Source organism: Arachis stenosperma, chromosome 3 (genome assembly GCF_014773155.1).
Source record: "Arachis stenosperma cultivar V10309 chromosome 3, arast.V10309.gnm1.PFL2, whole genome shotgun sequence".
Taxonomy (NCBI): domain Eukaryota; kingdom Viridiplantae; phylum Streptophyta; class Magnoliopsida; order Fabales; family Fabaceae; genus Arachis; species Arachis stenosperma.
This window is the reverse complement of record NC_080379.1, coordinates 105934035-105941428: the sequence shown is the minus strand read 5'-3', so window position 1 is coordinate 105941428 and position 7394 is coordinate 105934035. Positions and strand designations below refer to the sequence as shown.

Below are 7394 nucleotides of genomic sequence, written 5' to 3'. Positions count from 1 at the left end.
GGTGGAGTTGGTTGTTTTAAAAGTGATAGTTAAAAAGAAGAAGAAGAAATGAGGGAAGAAGGGAAGAAGGGAATGGTTTTGCAAGTTAACCATGGGAAAGAGAAGCTTGCATGTGTCATACATCCACAAAATGTTATTGATGTTTTTCACAAAAAGTCATCGACATTTTCATCAAAATGGCATCGCTATTTTCTTTAGAACAGCGAGTTGTAGTGTTATTACCTCCCACAACGGCGTAATACATTCCTGATGGGTCATTTGTGTGTCTAACACCCCAACAGGCCTAATCTTAAAAGAAAATTGAAAAATGACATTTAATTTTATCGAATAAAATTTAGCTTTAAATTTAACCGTTGATTTATTATAATTATGTTTAACAGTTTAGATCAATATTATGAAAATTGGATCGGATCAGCCAGTTTAACCAGATTAACCGATCCTCTGTTCGGTGAGATTGAAGCCTAGAACCGTCCTGCAAAAAATTGATTAAGAAATCGAATGAACCAATAATTAACCAATAAACTGATGGTGGACGAAATTGTAATTCATACTTAAATTGTTATTCGAAATTGATTGTCCCAGGTAATGGCCCCAAAAACTTGGTGCTCAATACCATGGTCTAAACATAATTTCACAACTTCGCTCAACTAACCAGCAAGTGTACTGCGTCGTCCAAGTAATAAACCTTACGTGAGTAAGGGTCGATCCCACAGAGATTGTTGGTTTGAAGCAAGCTATGGTCATCTTGTAAATCTCAGTCAGGCGGATAATAAATGGTGAGAGAGTTTTCGAATATTAAGAATAAATAAACTAAAAATAAAGATAGAAATACTTATGTAAATCATTGATGGGAATTTCAGATAGGCGTATGAAGATGCTGTGCTCCTTCTGAATCTCTGCTTTCCTACTGCCTTCATCCAATCCTTCTTACTCCTTTCCATGGCAAGCTGTATGTAGGGCATCACCGTTGTCAATGGCTACATCCCATCCTCTCAGTGAAAAAGGTCCAAATGCTCTGTCACGGCACGGCTAATCATTTGTTGGTTCTCGATCATGTTGGAATAGAATCCCTTGATTCTTTTGCGTTTGTCATCACGCCAACAATCGCGAGTTTGAAGCTCGTCACAGTCATTCAATCCCAGAATCCTACTCGGAATACCATAGACAAAGTTTAGACTTTCCGGATTCTCATGAATGCTGCCATCAATTCTAGCTTATACCACGAAGACTCTGATCTCACGAAATGGAAGGCTCGGTTGTCAGGCGAGGGCAACCATGCGTCGTGCATCAGGAACCCAAGAGATACACACTCTAGCTTTCGCTTGTAGAACGGAAGTGGTTGTCAGGCACGCGTTCATGGGGACGGATGATGATGAGTGTCACGGATCATCACATCCATCAGGTTGAAGTACGAATGGTATCTTAGAACAGGAATAAATCAAATTGAATAGAAAATAGTAGTAATTGCATTAAAACTTGAGGTACAGCAGAGCTCCACACCCTTAATCTATGATGTGTAGAAACTCCACCGTTGAAAGTACATAAGTGATGAAGGTCTAGGCATGGCCGAATGGCCAGCCCCCAAAATGTAACATGAATTCGAAAATAGGGAGAAGGACCTATGGTCAAAAGACCGAATGGTCAAAGACACCGAATACAATAGTAAAAAGTCCTATTTATACTAGACTAGCTACTAGGGTTTACATAAGTAAGTAATTGATGCAAAAATCCACTTCCGGGGACCACTTGGTGTGTGCTTGGGCTGAGCTTGAACTTTACATGAGCTGAGGCTTCTTTTGGAGTTGAACGCCAAGTTGTAACGTGTTTTTGGCGTTCAACTCTGGTTCGTGACGTGTTTCTGGCGTTTGACTCTAGAATGCAGCATGAAACTGGCGTTGAGCGCCAATTTACGTCATCTAATCTTGAATAAAGTATGAACTATTATATATTGATGGAAAGCTCTGGATGTCTAATTTCCAACATCGTTGAGAGCGCGCCATTTGGATTTCGGTAGCTCCAGGAAATCCATTTCGAGTGCAGGGAGGTCAGAATCCAACAGCATCAGCAGTCCTTTGTCAGCCTTTTATCAGAGTTTTGCTTAGGTCCCTCAATTTCAGCCAGAAATTACCTGAAATCATAGAAAAATACACAAACTCATAGTAAAGTCCAGAAATGTGAATTTAGCATAAAAACTAATGAAAACATCCCTAAAAGTAACTAGATTATACTAAAAACTATCTAAAAACAATGCCAAAAAGCGTATAAATTATCCGCTCATCACAACACCAAACTTAAATTGTTGCTTGTCCCCAAGCAACTGGAAATCAATTAGGATAAAAAGAAGAGAATATACTATAAATCCCAAAATATCAATGAATATTAATTCTAATTAGATGAGTGGGACTTGTAGCTTTTTGCTTCTGAACAGTTTTGGCATCTCACTTTCTCCTTTGAAGTTTAGAATGATTGGCATCTCTAGGACCTTAGAATTTCAGATGGTGTTATTGATTCTCCTAGTTAAGTTTGTTGATTCTTGAACACAGCTACTTTTATGGGTCTTGGCCGTGGCCCTATGCACTTTGTTTTCCAGTATTACCACCGGATACATAAATGCCACAGACACATAGCTGGGTGAACATTTTCAGATTGTGACTCAGTTTTGCTCAAGTCCCAAGTTAGAGGTGTCCAGAGCTCTTAAGCACACGCTTTTTTTTTTTTGCTTTGGATCACAACTTTAACCACTCAGTCTCAAGCTTTTCACTTAGACCTGCATGCCACAAGCACATGGTTAGGGACAGCTTGATTTAGCCGCTTAGGCCTGGATTTTATTTCCTTGGGCCCTCCTATCCATTGATGCTCAAAGCCTTGGATCTTTTTTACCCTTGCCTTTTGGTTTTAAGGGCTATTGGCTTTTTCTGCTTGCTTTTTCTTTTTCTTTCTAAAAAATTTTTTTTCGCCATTTTTTTTCTTCTTTTTTTTTCGCAAGCTTTTACTTTTTCACTGCTTTTTCTTGCTTCAAGAATCAATTTTATGATTTTTCAGATTATCAATAGCATTTCTCTTTGTTCATCATTCTTTCAAGAGCCAACAATTTTAACATTCATAAACAACAAGATCAAAAATATGCACTGTTCAAGCATTCATTCAGAAAACAAAAATTATTGTCACCATATCAATATAATTAATCTAAATTCAAGGATAATTTCGAAATTCATGTACTTCTTGTTCTTTTGAATTAGAAACATTTTTCATTTAAGAGAGGTGAATGATTTATGGATTTATTCATAGCCTTAAGACATAGTTACTACATACTAATGATCATGAGGTAGAGACACAAAATATAAACACACATATAGCATAAAAACCGAAAAACAGAAAAAAATAAGAACAATGAATGATTCCACCTTAGTGATGGTAGCGCTTTCTTCTTGAAGAACCAATGATGTTCTTGAGCTCTTCTATGTCTCTTCTTTGCCTTTGTTGTTCCTCCTTCATTGCTCTTTGATCTTCTCTAATTTCATGGAGAATGATTGAGTGTTCTTGATGTTCCTATAGTAATTCAAGTAAAAGAGAAGTGTTGAGTTGTTCCCAATAGTTGTTGGGAGGAAAGTGCATCCCTTGAGGTATCTCCGGGATTTCTTGGTGATGAGCTTCCTCATGTGTCTCTTAGGTTCCATGAGTGGGCTCTCTTATTTGCTCCATCCTTTTCTTAGTGATGGGCTTTGGAGATGAATCTTTCCATCTCCCATGACTCGGAGGTGGAAGCTTTTATCTTTCCTTTCCCTTTTCTAGAGGTTTCTCCGGCCTTAGGTGCCATCAATGGTTATGGAAAAATAAAAAGCTATGCTTTTACCACACCAAACTTAGAATATTGCTCGCCCTCGAGCAAGAGAAGGAAGAAAAGAAGAAGAAGAAGAGAAAATATGGAGGAGAGTGGGGGAAGGTGTATTCAGCCAAGGTATAGAAGAGGGGGTTGTGTTGTGTGAAAATGAAGAAGAATGGAGGGGTATTTATAGTGGAGGGAGAGGGGTTAAGTTTCGGCCATATTGGGTGGGTTGGGTGGGAAAAGGGATTTTGAATTTTGAAGGTAGGTGGGGTTTATGGGGAAGAGTGGAAGGATGTGAGTGGTGAAGGGGGTTAATTTGAAAGAGAGATTGAGGTGATTGGTGAAGGGTTTTTGGAAAAGAGTGTTTATGGGGAAGAGAGGATGAATGTTGAGAAGAGGGAAGAATATGAGTGGAGATAGGTGGGGATCCTGTGGGGTCCACAGATCCTGAGGTGTCAAGGATTTACATCCCTGCACCAATTAGGCGTGTAAAACGCCTTTATATGCAATTCTGGCATTTAAACGCCGAAGTGATGCTCTTTTTGGGCGTTCAACGCCCAATTGCAGCATATTTCTGGCGTTGAACGCCAGTTCCATGCTTGTTTCTGGCGTTCAGCGCCAGCTCTCCTCAGAGTGCATTCCTGGCGTCTGAACGCCAGGATGTTGCTTGTTTCTAGCGTTCAACACCAGATCCATGCTCTGTTCCGGCATTGAACGCCAGCCAGATGCCCTTTACTGGCGTTTAAACGCTAGTAAGTCCTTCCTCCAGGGTATGATTTTTTTTTTTTGGCTGTTTTTGATTCTGTTTTTAATTTTTGTATATTTTTTTGTGACTCCACATGATCATGTACCTAATAAAATATAAAATAAAAATAAAAATAAAATTAGATAAATAAAAATTGGGTTGCCTCCCAATAAGCGCTTCTTTAATGTCAATAGCTTGATAGTGGGTTCTCATGGAACCTCATAGGTGATCAGGTCAATGTTGTATAGTCCCAACACCAAACTTAGAGTTTGAATGTGGGGATTCAATACCAAACTTAGAGTTTGGCTGTGGCCTCCCAACACCAAACTTAGAGCTTGATTGTGGGGGCTTTGTTTGACTCTGTACTGAGAGAAGATTTTCATGCTTCCTCTCCATTGTTAAAGAAGAAGGTCCTTGAGCCTTAAACACAAGGTAGTCCCCATTCAATTGAAGGACTAATTCTCCTTTGTTAACATCTATCACAGCTCCTGCTGTAGCTAGGAAAGGTCTTCCAAGGATGATGCATTCATCCTCCTCCTTCCTAGTGTCTAAGATTATGAAATCAGCAGGGATGTAAAGGCCTTCAACCTTTACCAACACGTCCTCTACCAATCCATAAGCTTGTCTTACTGACTTGTCTGCCATTTGCAATGAGAATATGGCAGGATGTACCTCAATGATCCCCAGCTTCTCTATTACAGAGAGTGGCATAAGATTTATGCCTGACCCCAAGTCACACAAAGCTTTTTCAAAGATCATGGAGCCTATGGTGCAGGATATTACGAATTTGCCAAGATCTTGTCTCTTTTGAGGTAAAGTTTGCTGAACCCATGTATCTAGTTCACTGATGAGCAAGGCAGGTTCACCTTCCTAAGTCTCATTACCAAATAACTTGGCATTTAGCTTCATGATAGCTCTTAAATATTGAGCAACTTGCTCTCCAGTTACATCTTCATCCTCTTCAGAGGAAGAATAGTCTTCAGAGCTCATGAATGGCAGAAGGAGGTTTAATGGGATCTCTATGGTCTCTATATGAGCCTCAGATTCCCTTGGGTCCTCAATAAGGAACTCCTTCTTGCTTGAGAGATGTCCCATGAGGTCTTCCTCATTGGGATTCACGTCCTCTCCTTCCTCTCTAGGTTCGGCCATATTGATTATATCAATGGCCTTGCACTCTCTTTTTGGATTCTCTTCAGTATTGCTTGGGAGAGTACTAGGAGGAGTTTCAGTGATTTTTTTACTCAGCTGTCTCACTTGTGCCTCCAAATTTCTGATGGAAGACCTTGTCTCACTCATAAAACTTAAAGTGGCTTTAGACAGATCAGAGATTAAATTTGCTAAGTTAGAGGTACTCTGTTCAGAATTTTCTGTCTGTTGCTGAGAAGATGATGGATAAGGCTTGATATTGCTAAGCCTATTTCTTCCACCATTATTAAAGCCTTGTTGAGGCTTTTGATGATCCTTCCATGAGAAATTTGGATGATTTCTCCATGATGAATTATAGGTGTTTCCATAAGGTTCACCCATATAATTTACCTCTGCTATTGTAGGGTTCTCAGGATCATAAGCTTCTTCTTCAGAAGATGCCTCTTTAGTACTGTTGGAAGCATTTTGCCAACCATTCAAACTTTGAGAAATCGTGTTGACTTGCTGAGTCAACATTTTGTTCTGAGCCAATATGGCATTCAGAGCATCAATTTCAAGAACTCCATTCCTTTGAGGCGTCCCATTATTCACGAAATTCCTCTCAGAAGTGTACATGAACTGGTTATTTGCAACCATGTCAATAAGTTCTTGAGCTTCTGCAGGCGTTTTCTTTAGGTGAATGGATCCACCTGCAGAATAGTCCAGTGACATCTTAGAGAACTCAGATAGACCATAATAGAATATATCTATCATGGTCCATTCTGAAAACATGTCAGAAGGACATCTTTTGGTCATCTGCTTGTATCTTTCCCAAGCTTCATAGAGGGATTCACCATCTTTTTGTTTAAAGGTCTGAACATCCACTCTAAGCTTGCTCAGCTTTTGAGGAGGAAAGAACTTAGCCAAGAAGGCCGTGACCAGCTTATCCCATGAGTCCAGGCTATCTTTAGATTGAGAGTCCAACCATGCTCTAGCTCTGTCTCTTACAGCAAAAGGGAAAAGCATGAGCCTGTAGACTTCAGGATCTACTCCATTAGTCTTAACAGTCTCACAGATCTGCAAGAACTCAGTCAAGAACTGGTAGGGATCTTCTGATGGAAGTCCATGAAACTTGCAGTTCTGTTGCATTAGAGTAACTAATTGAGGTTTCAGCTCAAAATTGTTTGCTCCAATGGCAGGAATTGAGATGCTTCTTCCATCAAACTTGGATGTAGGTGCAGTATAATCACCAAGCATCCTTCTTACATTATTGTTGTTGGGTTCGGCTGCCATCTCCTTTTCTTGTTCGAAAATTTCAGCAAGGTTGTCTCTGGATTGTTGTAATTTAGCTTCTCTTAGTTTCCACTTCAGAGTCCTTTCAGGTTCTGGATCAGCTTCAACAAGAATGCCTTTTTCCTTGTTCCTGCTCATATGAAAGAGAAGAGAACAGAAAAAGAAGAGGAATCCTCTATGTCACAGTAAAGAGGTTCCTTATTGTTAGTAGAAGAAGAAGGGAATAAAGAAAGGAGAATCCAAACACAAGGGTGAGGATAGTGTCAGATTCTTGAGATGAAGAGAAGTGTTAGTAGATAAATAAATAAATAGAATAAGATGAGAGAGAGAAATTTTCGAAAATAATTTTGAAAAGGAGTTAGTGACTTTCGAAAATTAAGATAAGGAATAAAATTAAAATTGAAA

The 7394-nt window shown here is 39.4% G+C and overlaps 1 non-coding gene across 1 annotated transcript; it reads left to right on the top strand.

The window, feature by feature from the left end:
* The first annotated feature begins 6486 nt into the window (after window positions 1-6486).
* Window positions 6487-6590, top strand: LOC130972571 (small nucleolar RNA R71). Its single transcript, XR_009083733.1, has one exon. It is a non-coding gene; the product is annotated as a small nucleolar RNA R71 (small nucleolar RNA).
* Window positions 6591-7394: the final 804 nt, after the last annotated feature.